Source organism: Periplaneta americana, chromosome 13, assembly GCF_040183065.1.
Source record: "Periplaneta americana isolate PAMFEO1 chromosome 13, P.americana_PAMFEO1_priV1, whole genome shotgun sequence".
NCBI classification, from domain to species: Eukaryota; Metazoa; Arthropoda; class Insecta; order Blattodea; family Blattidae; genus Periplaneta; species Periplaneta americana.
The window spans coordinates 39283322-39298482 of NC_091129.1; the positions used below are offsets into that span (position 1 = coordinate 39283322).

Sequence of the window (15161 nt, forward strand, 5' to 3'; positions counted from 1 at the left end):
TTAAAGTTTACTGTCCAAAATAATTTATTGAGATTCTTCACCAGACAGGATTGTGATCATTGTGTTAAAGGGTGTCAGTATTTGAACTGTCTCTTCTAAAACGCGTCACTCTTCCTCTGTAATAAAAAATATAAGCGGATATCAACTTAAGGATAATTGTAATTATATTATTACCACACGTTTCTTTAGTTTCAGAATGAAACTCAATATTTTAATCTGTTAACTCAAGTTGCCTTTTAAATATTCCATAATTATGTATGATTTTTATTGCCTCGAAAGTTACGTTTTATAGAAATTTCAAGAATTTTTTTTCTAGACTGTGAACCTTCGGAACAATAGCACTAAAGCAGTTAAAAGAAATCGTATCAAATGTTTTGCGTAATTTTAAAACTACGAAATCGATATCACTAATTAACCGTCAATGTGTATCTGAATGGTAATAATTTATTTTTGACAGCAAGTACGAGTACCACAACCGCGACTCTTAATGTTAGCCTAAACACTTACATGCCTACATTTTAAAATTTAGACCTACTCAGAGAATCTATCTAACCTGGTCCACGCCATAGAGATTTCCAAATACGGACCTGTTAGTGTCCTAGGAGCGTTTGGCTTTTCTGACAACACAATCACCAACTCATATTTCATTTCAAGTAAGCGGCTCATCACTGAAGTTTGGAGTTTCATCTCGTAGCAATATGCTGGATCAATCTCAGAGGGTCCTTTTTGCTGAAATTCTTCTGCCTCTCAGTTTTTCATTCGCAATGTTACTCTGTCTGCACACAACACCACGAAATTATTTATTAGAACTTTTATATATAAATCAAAGTAAACACACTTTTTATTATATACAGTATAAATCAAAGTAAACACACTTTTTATTATATACAGTATAAATCAAAGTAAACGCACTTTTTATTATATACAGTATAAATCAAAGTAAACACACTTTTTATTATATACAGTATAAATCAAAGTAAACACACTTTTTATTATATACAGTATAAATCAAAGTAAACGCACTTTTTATTATATACAGTATAAATCAAAGTAAACACACTTTTTATTATATACAGTATAAATCAAAGTAAACGCACTTTTTATTATATACAGTATAAATCAAAGTAAATACACTTTTTATTATATACAGTATAAATCAAAGTAAACACACTTTTTAAAAGAGATCAGAAGTGTATTTTAATAGTTAAATTTACTTACTTAGTTTCTTCAAGTTCGCGATTGTGCGATCGCTTCAAATGGTCTAACAAATTTGAAGTACCACCACCCTTAGAGTAAATTCGCCGACAGCGTGCGACTTTATTATTATCTCCAACTAAATTAAAGAATTCCCATGCGACGGATATACGATTTAGTACCATTTTATTCCACTCACAACTACCCTCAGTCCGTACGCGTCGGTCGTCCTTCAGCTCTACGTCCTCGACCTTCACTTCGCTCCGAACCACCGCATCCCTCCGTATTTTCCCTGTTCCACCTACGATAGTGCCGGAGATCACCGGTGGAGGGCTTTATTCGTAATCTCCGATTCCTCCGCGGTAGTAGTCACTCCGATGAGCAGCACTAGTATTGTGGTGTGGTATGGTATGATATTATATTTATTTTCAGGCAACTTTCCAATTTTAGTCATGCTGAACCTTCACATTCCTGCTTGTCGGTCCACCATCACTTTAACACGTTTTCAGACTTTTCCATATGAGTTCATTTTTTATCCTTTCCATACTAATACAGTAGACTTTCGATTTAACGGACATCGATTCAACGGACTTCGGATTTATCGGACATATTTTAAAATCTCTATTTCTAAACTGTATCCTAATAAATAAGCTCCAAATTTCATTCAAAATCTCAATTGTATTTCTAGATTATTTCCCAATAAACACTCGCAAACTTCTTACTTACTGGCTTTTAAGGAACCCGGAGGTTCATTGCCGCCCTCACATTAGCCCGCCATTGGTCCCTATCCTGAGCAAGATTAATTCATTCTCTACCATCATATCCCATCTCCCTCAAATCCATTTTAATATTATCTTCCCATCTACATCTCGGCCTCCCCAAAGGTCTTTTTCCCTCCGGCCTCCCAACTAACACTCTATAAGCATTTCTGCATGCGCCCATACGTGCTACATGCCCTCCCCATCTCAAATATCTGGATTTAGTGTTCCTAATTATGTCAGGTGAAGAATACAATGCGTGCAGTTCTGTGTTGTGTAACTTCCTCCATTCTCCTGTAACTTCATCCCTCTTAGCCCCAAATATTTTCTTACGATGCTTATTCTCAAACACCCTTAATCTATGTTCCTCTCTCAAAGTGAGAGTCCAAGTTTCACAACCATATGGAACAACCGGTACTATAACTGTTTTATAAATTCTAACTTTCAGATTTTTTGACAGCAGACTGGATGATAAAAGCTTCTCAACTGAATAATAATAATAGGCATTTCCCATATTTATTCTGTGTTTAATTTCCTCCCGACTATCATTTATATTTGTTACTGTTGCTCCCAGGTATTTAAATTTTTCCACCTCTCCAAAGGAAAAATTTCCAATTTTTATATTTACATTTCGTACAATATTCTGGTCACGAGACATAGTAATATACTTAGTCTTTTCGGGATTTACTTCCAAACCTATCTCTTTACTTGCTTCAAGTAAAATTCCCGTATTTTTCCTAATCGTTTGTGGATTTTCTCGTAACATATTCATGTCATCCGCATAGACAAGCAGCTGATGTAACCCGTTCAATTCCAAACCCTCCCTGTTATCCTGGACTTTCCTAATGGCATACTCTAGAGCAAAGTTAAAAAGTAAAGGTGATAGTGCATCTCCTTGCTTTAGCCCGCAGTGAATTGGAAACGCATCTGACAGAAACTGACCCTTACGGACTCTGCTGTAAATTTCACTGAGACACATTTTAATTGATTTAACTAGTTTCTTGGGAATACCAAATTCAATAAGAATATTATTTAAAACTTCTCTCTACAACGAGTCATATGCCTTTTTTGAAATCTATGAATAACTGATATACTGCACCCTTATAGTCCCATTTTTTTCCAATATCTGTCGAATAAAAAAATCTGATCAATAGTCGATCTATAAGTCTGAAACCACACTGATGATAACCAGTAATTTGATCTAAGTATGGAGTTAATCTTCTCAACAGAATATTTGACAAAATTTTGTACGACGTCAACAAAAGTGATATTCCTCGAAAGTTACTACAGTTAGTCTTGTCCCCCTTCTTAAAAATAGGTACAATTATGGATTCCTTCCATTGTTCTGGTACAATTTCCTTTTCCCAAATAGCAAGTACAAGTTTATCAATTTCGCTAGATAATTCACTTCCACCCTCTTGTATTAATTCTGCTGGAATTTGATCGATACCTGGAGACTTGTAGTTTTTCAGATTTTCTATCGCAGTTTCGATTTCAGATAGTGTTGATTCGGGTATAAATGTCACAGCAACTTGTATTTGAATTTCGTCCCGATCATTTCTATTTGGCCTTTGTACATTTAGTAATTTCCCAAACTAGTTTTTTGCATCTGTTCAGGATTCAATGAGAGTCTGCAAGCAAGTCACCATTCTCATCCTTGATCACGTTTACCCTTGCCTGATATCCGTTCTTAAATTCCTTTATACCCTTATATAAATCTCTGATGTTTTTATACCTTCTATTTGTTTATATTCGCATTCAGTTCTGCTTCAAGTAACTCTGTTTGAACTCCTAAGTGTACGACTCGCTTCCCGTCTTTGATTGAAATAAATACCTCTATTCGCCTCAACTGGATCCTGTAAGAATTTCAATTTTGCCTGTTTTCTTCTTTCTACTATCCTGCAACAATATTCATCAAACCACGATTTCTTTTTCTTAAAACAAACACATTTTTCATTGCTATATTTCATTTCTCTGCACCAGTTCCTCCCAGGAAAAATCATTTCATTTTCGTGTTCCAAAATAAAGTTATTAATGTTTCTGTACATCATAACATTGAAATTATTACTGAAGATCATGGCGGTGCCATTTCGTACTGCAAGAGGTTTGTAAGTCAGTATTAAATATCTGACAAGTTTTGTGCATGTCTTCGTGTAAATTACAGAGGAATTGGACAGTTATTGAAAGTAACAACACACCAGGACACAAAAGCTTAGGCTAATATCTACTAAGGAGATAAATAAAATCGGGGAATTATTAATTTTAGTCCGCTGATATCTGTCGCTGAATAATGTCAGACAGCTTGGTTTATGATCCTCAGACTCGTGGCTCCCTATTACGAAGTAGCCAAAGTCGGTGATTCTGTGTAGTTCAGGCTTTTGGATTATGTAATTTGATTCATAGTCATGAATGAGTATGTAACAATAAACTATAATATCATATTGGTGCAAAGTTAATAATATTTTTTTTTCAGAAAATAATTTTTTTTTTTTCGAATTTTTAACAGCCTATTGTTCTGTAACTACTGCAAGTAAGATCGTTATTTTTGTCCATATCGATAGAAAATCTAATAAAGAATAATTCATCCCTCTGGCGTATTTCAATATTGTGGACGATTTTCGTGTAAATTTAATTTTAAAGTCCCTCATTGCGAGCCATTGCACGTTGCAACACTGCGCAGAGAACAGCTCGTCTAGCGACACACCGAGTTCGTTGACCTCTTACATCTGTATCACGACAAGTGTGTGTGAGTGGCGATGTTGCCGGACTGCTGAAACTTCCAACTTATTTTTCTAATTAACCGTGTATTTAATCACAAAACGTAATATAGGTTTTCTATTCATTTGCGTGTAACCTATCGTGCCTTTCAATCAGGAACGTTGTTTCGCTTCCACCCTGTATATTAATTAATTAATTCATTCATTCATCAATTAATTCATTTATTAATTTATTCATTCAGTGTTCGGTCCAAGGGTAGGTCTTTCACTGCAAACCCAGCTTTCTCCAGTCTTTCCTATTTTCTGCCTTCCTCTTTGTCTTCTCATATGATCCATACATCTTAATGTCGTTTATCATCTGATATGTTCTTCTGCCCGAACTTTTCTCCCGTTCACCATTCCTTCCAGTGCATCCTTCAGTTGACATTCTTCTCAGCCAGTGACCAAACCAATTAATTTTTCTCTTCCTGATCAGTGTTGGCGATTTCTTCACCAACTCTTTCCATATCCAGATTTAAAATGTGTCTCTTCGCTTTCTCCAATTCGTCGTAAATCATACATACATACATACATACATACATACATACATACATACATACATACAGTCCACACCTGTGGAGTAACGGTCAGCGCGTCTGGCCGCGAAACCAAGTGGCCCGGGTTCGAATCCCGGTCGGGAAAGTTACCTGGTTGAGGTTTTTTCCAGGGTTTTCTCTCAACCCAATATGAGCAAATGCTGGGTAACTTTCGGTGCTGGACCCCGGACTCATTTCACCGGCATTATCACCTTAATTTCATTCAGACGCTAAATAACCTAGATGTTGATATAGCGTCGTAAAATAACCCAATAATAAGAATTAAAAAATACATACATAAATACATACATACATACATAATGTCTGGTTCCATTTTAATGAAATAATGGTTATTTTGGCATGAACTTTATATAGAGCTATTGTTACGACATATGTAAGTCATCATAATTCAATATGACCGCTCTTCACGTCAAAGCATTATGCCCAGCATGAATGAAGCCCTAAGCAAGCATGTCGCTGCAGATGCGTGTGAAATCCGATTCTTCAGGTCCTGTAGATTTCTTACTTCGATTTTATACACGCTTGACTTGATGACACCCAAAGCAAAAAATATCTAAGAGCGTCAAATTAGTGAGCGTGATGGCAGTGACCATGCTAGTGTTGAACCTTTGCCTATTCATCTGTTAGAAAAGCGTTGGTTGAGGAATTTTATCACAACTAACGCAAAATGAGGAAATGGAGGGTGCTCCATCTTGCTGAAAGGTAACGGTGTCGACAGTATAATCCTGTTGTGACTGTAATTCAATAGATTTTCCAGCATACTCATATAAATGTCACCTGTAATGGCGGCACTTTCTGCGAACATCAACAGACAAACAGTGCTTTTGTGAACCCAGTCATACATTAAATTTACTATTGGTCTTAAATCCTAACACACTCCCTATGAGCTGCGTAATCTTTGTCGCAACCCCTGAATGTGATAAGGTTGCTTTTTTGTGTGAACTTCAAACAGTTGATCAGCTGGTTACATAATTGGACGATGACTAGATGCTCGAGGGCTGCTCTCGATGACTTCTCGAATACGATCCTTAGTCTGCTAGGGCATAGGAAGTCTACCAAAACGTGGCTCATCGGCAGCGTTTCCTGTTTTTTTAATTTATTGACAAGGAGTCGGATATTTGCTTGTGTTGGCTCCGGTTTTTGTAGTTTACGTGTAAACTCCTGTTGCACCTCTAGATAATGTTAAAAGGCACAGTCGGGCAACGACAATAGCCACACGTTCTTCAGTAGGGAAAGGTCTCCCAGTAGGCTACCGGACACTTAAGCCTTTTCAACAATTGTGGAAAATTTAAGTGACTAATTCCAAGAATAGTACTGCAAATATGATCAGTTGACTCTCCCTGTCACAATCTCCATGAATTTAATGGCCTACAGTTAAGACAAATTACATGAACAAATTAAAGTTAAACAACCTTGATATTAGAGCACTGCAAAAAAATAATGAATCCCAGTGTCGGACATGCAGTAAACACTATTTGTTACACAATTTAAAACAAATACAAGCAATTAAAAAGAAAGAATCATTAGGATGAAAGTGTTTTCAATCGAAAGTGGACATTTCTGATGCCACAACAATCCTTTGCCATACTACTTGAAGAGAATGATTGTGTGGGACAATTATTGGGTTGACTCACAATGAACATACAAAACAATCTATGTTATCTGAATCAGTACAGTCCAAATGCGCCCAATCTGCACATACAATCCACTGTACCCAGCATTTATCATTGCTTTCAAAGAGATTATGCATTCTATACGTTAAAGTCGATAGTTCTTTTTACGATTCCATTTTCTTTACCAGATTTGCACTGTAGTAATTGAATTCCCTGATTTTAGTTCCTTAACTATGTCTCCTCAGGAACGGGACATGCGCAGCTGTCTCTCTGATAGTGATCCCTGTTCCGTAACTTTCCGCAATGCACATTTCATATTATTCTCTTCACATCTGCCTCTCTTATTATTTTCCACGTCAGAATAAAGGTCTTGAAATAAGAAATAGGTTGTGAAATCTTATCCTTGATGATATTTTCTTGTTCGGTACTGGGAGAACAGATACTGCCCGATACAGAATGACTAGCACGCTGACCTAAAATTTCCCGCTTCCAATCATAGTCACTCGCAAATCAAAGCCATATAGTACATAAACCCTTTTAATACACAATCCAGTAACTACATATCACAAACGCTACGGTCGCCTCACGAGACAGCATAAAGTGTAGAAAATAATACATAGCAGATGGAAAACATAACCTCACACTAAAATCCACGTAATCTACTGTAGAGGATGTCTCAACCTGTCGAATCCAGTGAACCAACAATTACTTTTTAACGATAAATAGTTGCCGTCTGTTGTGGCGTGTGACCTTTTTGGGGCCCCTTTTAGGGAGGGGCACCGGGTCCGTGTCCGTCAAAGATCTTGCGTAACTACGAAACTTGTTGTTGGACGGTGGGTAAGTTAATAAACCAATATGGTTAAATATCAACGGCCGCTTTAATAACAATTTTTAAAGATATGACTAAATCTAGTACATAAATATAAATAATATAAATTCTGTGCGCAGACAGAAAACCCCCAAATCACGCACAACCAGACAAAGTACTCCAACAAGAATGCAATGAAAATCTGTCATACTCAATTGTGTACTCAGACAGAATATCACTCAACCCATCCACAACCCCCTACAACCCACACAAGCAAGAATATAATAGCAATCATTCATAACCATAAAACGACAACACTCAAAAGCGTAGAACAGGCAGAGAGGTCTCGGGGGAAAAACCACGCATATCTTGTGGCAACTAGGTCGCCGTCCGCTCATCATAGCATACCGCCGGCGATGCACCGACACATACAGGCAGTAGAGCCCGCTCATCATAGCATACCGCCGGCGATGCACCGACGCATACAGGCAGTAGAGCCCGCTCATCATAGCATACCGCCGGCGATGCACCGACACTTACAGGCAGTAGAGCCCGCTCATCATAGCATACCGCCGGCGATGCACCGACGCATACAGGCAGTAGAGCCCGCTCATCATAGCATACCGCCGGCGATGCACCGACACTTACAGGCAGTAGAGCCGGCGAACTCGATCAGGCTTGCCCGTAACTGTTTACGTCCGTGAGCGGGCTTACGCTTCGTATCGTTCGCCCGCCTGCAACCTTCCCTCTCAAGCAGGCAGGCAGTGTGGTTGCACGTGACTCCCAAACAGTCCTAAGAGTGATCCGAAAAGGCCTGTTGGATTCCGCCGACCTGCAGCAGACTGTTGCTTTCAGATGCATGATAAATATGAACCAAGTCATTCAAACCTGACAAAAGCCTATAGATATAGACAAACTACTGAAAACTTAATTTGTTGTCTTCTGAAACGTACCGTTAATAAAGACACAGCAAACTATTTCTCGTCAACATAATATCCATTAAATGCCAACAGTTATTATAAATTACTTGCACTTTCCTTTTCATCGTAGTAATATAAATTTAATGCAAACCATTCAAACTTTCAGCTTCATAAATGAGAACAAATCTGTCCCTCAGAATTTAAATAGCAAATCAGTATTCTGAAGAACGAAAAACTTTTATACAGTTTACAGGTATTCATAAAGCTTTTAATTGTTGATAGGAGAAAGTTAAAATGAAATATTTTTCTATAATAGTTGTTGATATTCACAATAATTGTTACCAATATCTTTTCAACATATTTCCTCCTCTCCTCTCCTCTCCTCTCCTCTCCTCTCCTCTCCTCTCCTCTCCTCTCCTCTCCTCTCCTCTCCTCTCCTCTCCTCTCCTCTCCTCTCCTCTCCTCTCCTCTCCTCTCCTCTCCTCTCCCCAACTAGTCACAAGTTACGAAATGTTACTATTTTGTTGAGTCAGATGCACTTTGCAGGAATATGAAATGTATAATATTGTCTTATAATTTTATGAATTCTGTAGCACAATAAATCGTAAAACTGTGTTTCTTTAATCAAGAAATATCTGCCGTGTTGGACCATAAGATAAAGATTTTTTGAAGTGACTAAATAGCCAACGAACTTAGGTTTCAAACTAGTACTGTTTCATTTTAACCAGCGCAGACTGTCTTCCGTGAATGCAAGTCACTCTGCCTTATAATACGAGCAAACAGGCAGGCTTTCTTGGGTCCGGCCTGGACTGAACCTATAAAACCCGGGCTCAATGGCTTCAGGCTAAAAGTTAACTTGCTTTGTAGCGTCACCGGAACCCAAGCCTGACGGCAACCGGGTACGGGCGTGAGTCTTGTGTGATTTGCCGGTCTCTAGGCAGCATCGAGATGCTGCTAATCAGTATGCGCAGACAGAAAGCTAATTTGCAGCATCTCAACCCGCTCTGAATAGCTTGGTGACCCCACGGCCGACTCATCCATAAACGATCGCCGCCATCCACAGGACGCTCTCGCACTGCAGTGCTGATCCTCGGTGATCGCCGATAGTTGGCTGAGGCGTTACTCACTGAACGGCTATCTCCACTGATCCCAGCCTGACCAGCAAGTCATGGGGAAGTTCATTTGTCCCGCGATCTCTAGAAAATAACTGAAAAACTGATGTGAGCACACCGAGATATAACAAATCCCAAGTGCCACGTTTCCACATGCCGCAGTCACCCTGTAGTCGTGGGGAATGGAAAAGTAACTAAACACCAGCTTTTCCATAAAGCACATTCAGTCAGTCCACAATCACTCGTCGTCCACTAGTTCATGTGATCACTGAGCGACATAAACATTCCTCCGACACAATGCTTGCATCGTGCCTGTCCTTGCCGGCAGCTTCTCTGTACTCGACCATGCACTCGGTCTGCGGAGAGTTAAGCGAAGTCCCATTATAACCTGCTCATCGGGAACTTTTCCAAAGAAACTATATGAATATGTGACATGGGCGATGAATCGGCATAATTTACAGCCATATCGAACACAGACACCAAGTCCCGAAATGAATAGGTCGCCCGCCGTCTTGCTCACGAACCACCAAATCCTTCAGTGTCCAACACAGGCACTAGCTCTCCAAGGACTCACAGCTAGAGACTAATATTAACATTAACTGCTGACGACAAATATCCAACATAGGCACAAACCCGGCTATAACTGCGCTGACAACCCGCAATGTAACCCAGACGCTTGACCGACGTCCATCTCCTACGTCACTCCCCAGACTGCGCCTCTCTCTCCGATGTCCTCGCACCCAACCCGAGCCTCTCCCCGTGACTGCCTACTCCGAACTCCAAATCTTCCCACCGCGTGGTCAACAGAAGCCGCCAACCAAGTAACGGAAAATTTTTGAAAAGAACACCAATAAGAAAACAGAAAAATAACCAATAAGAATCAACCATAACTCAACCAATAATCTCGCTTTCCATATCCATACAAGAAATTAGAGAGGAAATGGAGTATACGAAGGAGAACCTAATGGAAACCGGGTACGATAGATCAACCGAAAGGAAAATGAATACGGAGAGCACAGGGTGCCGAAAATTAATCGGCACACTATTATCCACCTGGCATAGCAAGAATTATGTTTGTCCGCTACTGGGAGCTGTCCGTGTCTAGGGGACTTTCCCCTACTCGACGTACTAGCAGTTCAGTCTGAAATAATAAAGAAATTTCAACGTTTACTCAAAAATGGATCCAGACATTGTGTCCGCTGTGTAGCCTGTATGAATATTTTTTTATTTGCTTGCTCCCTGCTCGTTTATTATTTACTTGTTTGTTTATTTTGTAGAGATGTGCAAGTGTTTTATGACATGTGTTCTGACGATTATTTTCTTTTTATAGGTCAAATTCGTCAACGGAATTTGGGAGCATATTCTAGTGGAAGAGGTAAGTAACTGATAAGTGAACATAGTTAATGGTATAATATGTTGCATTCAGGCTTTCCCTTAACATAATCTCCATTGGAAAATTGTTCGCGGATTTTTTTAATCGATTTAATTATAGAACAAGAATATTGATTCCAGTTTCGGACTTTGTAGATTACCTGAAGAATTCCATTTTGTTCCATCTTTACAATGATTACAGCGAGTCATTGTCTCCTTTCCATCAACTTTCCTTAATTCATAACACTGGGTAACAAATTTTGAGCAAATTTTTGTTTCTCCTGGTTTTTTTTTTGGTTTCATATCGATAAATCACATACGGTGAGTTCGGAAATATCAGTATTTTCATTGTAGCGTCAATAGTTCTTTGGGAAATTAACTGTATATGTTTAAGTAATATGCATATTTATTAGGCTTATCAGAAAGAATAATGACTATATAGTACAATCTTTACGATGGACAATACATATTTATACAATAACAGTCTTGAATTAAGTATATTAGAAATGCAGATGTGATCGTGCTTTCCTTTTGTGTTGCTGATTACTATCCCTACCAAACCCCACACGTAGTCTCCCATCATGGCTGTATCCCGTTTTCCTTGATATCGCAATTCCATACTTTGCATGTCTTGGTGGAATCGTCTTCCATGTTCTTCAGACACATCGCCTAGATTCTGCATAAAGAAGTCCAAATGGGAGTGCAGGTAATGCAGCTTTGTTGACATTCTGCACCTAAGTTATGATATGTATGTAGCAAGTTCTCAGTCTGCTCTCGGTAATTTGCACTCTTCTTATTGCCTAGGAAGCCGTGCACATCACGAAATGCTTGCCAGGTACTTGATTGAGTGGTGTCATTTTTGTTCCAACTCTATGGCCTCCAGCATCAGTCTAATGTGAGATCCAGGAAACACTCCAGCAATTACTTTTGCATCAGTTAAATGTGGAAAAATGGAGCGAATATATCGCAAAGCATATGGCTACTAGTCCAGACCTTCCCCATTCCTAATTTAATGTGGAAAGGATGTAGCAAAATCGTTTCCCTCACAATAAGAGATTCATGTAGGACATTCAGTTGTCCTGGAACAAGTTTGTTACGTAAAGGCCACTCTCATTGGATGTAGTGTTTCATTGTTGCTCGATTGTCCCATAAACAGAGGAATAATGGATACTTAGTGAATCCACCTTGGAGTCCCAGTAAAAAAACCTATCATCATCATATGGTTGGTTGGTTCCCTCCAAATTCTGGAAACAGCGAAATGCATACATTTCCGAAATCCTCGTAGTCATCCTTCCAGGAATCACAGCACACATGTGGTGCCCATGAATTGTCTTGGCCTCGTATTGGTACTTCAAAGTAAGCTGTATAATATTTGGTGCCAGGTCTGATGTCATGCTTCTTCTGCCTTGTACTGATGTAATATCCACAAACGTAACAGAAAGAATCCGCTGAATTCCTGCAATCACCTTTGGAAGTCATGCTTTAACGTAGAACAAACATAATTAAGAATACCGTTGTATTTCTGGAACAGTTATCATTTCAGAAAACGTAATTATAGATTTGAAATCAGCGCAAAAAACTGAACCAGAAACAATTAAAATATCGAGAGAAACATTTTCGTTGTTACCCAGTGTAATCATTCATAGGAACACATATTCTCTTTAGTTACAATTTATTGTTCGAGCATGCATTATCGATAATTTAATGTTTGATGAAATGGCAAGTGACAGCGGTATTAATAAAATTTCTCTAGGGCTTCCTGTCCTTAAATATAAAAATAAACGCTGGAAGAAAGACAATAGCCTACTTCTTGCACCAAATATTGCAAAGAAACTATACACCTCCAACAAGTAATTATATATCTTCTGGTACATTTCAGATACGTTGCAATTTCGTCAAATTTGTCAGTTTTTTAACATTATAAGATATCTCTTCAATCTTTAATAATGCTTATTTTCATCATCATTATCTCGTTTACAATTATTCTTGTCTGTTAAATATTTGTCCATTTTCACAGTTTTTTTTTTTCCAAATCCCGTTCTCCTTGCAAATATATTTTTCATCATTATGTTTTTTTTTTTTATCTGTACACCAGTCCTTACACAACGTGAATGCTAAGATAGTTAAACGATTTTATTTCCAAAATTCTTACTTTTGCTGTACGTTGTCAGATTCAAATTGCTCAAGATATTTCAGACACATTTCATAATACAAAAGTTTTGCAACTTATTGTTCACATTGTCTGACAGCTTGTGTTAATTTTGCTTTATATGAAAAAGGAATGAAGTAAGTTGCTACATTCATTCATTCATTCATTCATTCATTCATTCATTCATTCATTCATTCATTCATTCATTCATTCATTCATTCATTTAGTGTTCTGCCCAAGGGCAGGTCTTTCACTGCAAACCCAGCTTTCTCCAGTCTCTCCTATTTTCTGTTCTCCTCTTTGTTTCCTCATATGATCCATATATCTTAATGCCGTCTATCATCTGATATCTTCTTCGCCCGTTCACCATTCCTTCCAGAGCCCATTCAGTAGGGAGTTTCTTCTCAGCCAGTGACCCAACCAATTCATTTTCTCTTCCTGATCAGTTTCAGCATAATTCTTTCTTCATCCACTCTTTCCAACACAGGTTCATTTCTTACTCTGTCTGTCCACTACACACGTCCCATTCTTCTCCTTATCCAGATTTCAAATGCATCTATTCGCTTCTATTCACTTCGTCTTAATGTCCATGTTTCTGCCCCATACAGTGCCACTCCATACAATGCACTTCACTAGTCTCTTCCTTAGTTCTTTTTGCAGAAGATGCTCCTTTTTCTATTAAAAGCTTCCTTGGCCATTGCTATCCCCCTTTAGACTTCCTGGCAGCAGCTCATGTTACTGCTTATAGTACACCCCAAGTATTTGAAGCTGTCCACTTGCTCCACTGCCTCATTTAGAATTCGTAACTTTATCTTCTGTATTTTTCTTCCTATGGCCGTGCACTTCGTCTTATTTGCATTTATCTTCATCCCATACTGCTCACAGCTGTCATTTAGCTCCAGTAGCACATTCTTTAGTATCATTTCCTCTTCTGCTAATAACGCCGTATCATCAGTAAATCTTATGCACGTTATTCTACTTCCTCTTACTATCACTCCTCCCATGTTTTGAAAACAGTTCTTTACTAAATCCTCCAACTAGATATTGAACAGGGTAGGAGATAACGGACATCCTTGACGTACTCCTCACCAAATTTCACTTCCTTCTGACATTTCTTATCCCATTCTGACTTTCACTCGTTTCATATAAATATTACTGAACAGTCTTCTCTCTTTCAATCCACACCAATTTTCTTTAGGATTCCGAACAGCTTATTCCAATCCACTCTGTCAAAAGCCTTTTCTAAGTCCACAAATGCTATGTACACTTCTTTATTCTTCTCCAGGTATCTTTCGCCGATTGTTCCTAGCAGTCCAATTGCATCTCTCGTATTTTTCCCTTCCTGAAGCCAAACTGCTCTTCTTCCAACTGTTCTTCCATCTTAGAATATAAACGTCGATTCAGTATTCTTATCAGAATCTTCGCCGATTGCGATATCAGGCTAATAGTCCTGAACTCATTACATTTCTTGGAATTATTTTTCTTCTGGATTGGAAGCAACATTGTCTCCATAAAATCTTCAGATCATTGACCGTTTTCATATATTTCGTTGCATAATAATAGCATTTCCTTTTTATCTTCACCCAAGCATTTCACTAATTGAAGGTGGATTCCATCATCTCCTGTTACTTTTCCATCCTTAATTTTCTTTAGCGCTAGTTTAGCTCTTCCCTTAAAATAAGAAATCTTCGTCCTCTATAGCTAAGTCATATGGACCATTCCCTGTCTCATATAACTCTTCTACATATTTCGTCCATCTGTTTAGTATTCCTGGTTTGTCTGTTATTTAATTTCCGATGTCGTCCTCTATCAACCACATGGAATTCCTGTTCTTGTTTGTGAAATCCAAACTTTTACTTGGCGTTACATTGAATCATATCTTCCTTTTCTCTACATATCCTTTATTTCTTCACATTTATCTTT

The 15161-nt window shown here is 38.4% G+C and overlaps 1 long non-coding RNA gene across 1 annotated transcript in view; it reads left to right on the plus strand.

Annotated features, from left to right (window-relative positions):
* The window catches only part of LOC138711552 (uncharacterized), a 92832-nt gene that overhangs the window by 73287 nt on the left and 4384 nt on the right, over window positions 1–15161 (plus strand). The window contains exon 4 of the long non-coding RNA XR_011335376.1: window positions 11049–11093. This is a non-coding gene — a long non-coding RNA (uncharacterized lncRNA). The remainder of the gene's footprint in view (window positions 1–11048; window positions 11094–15161) is intronic.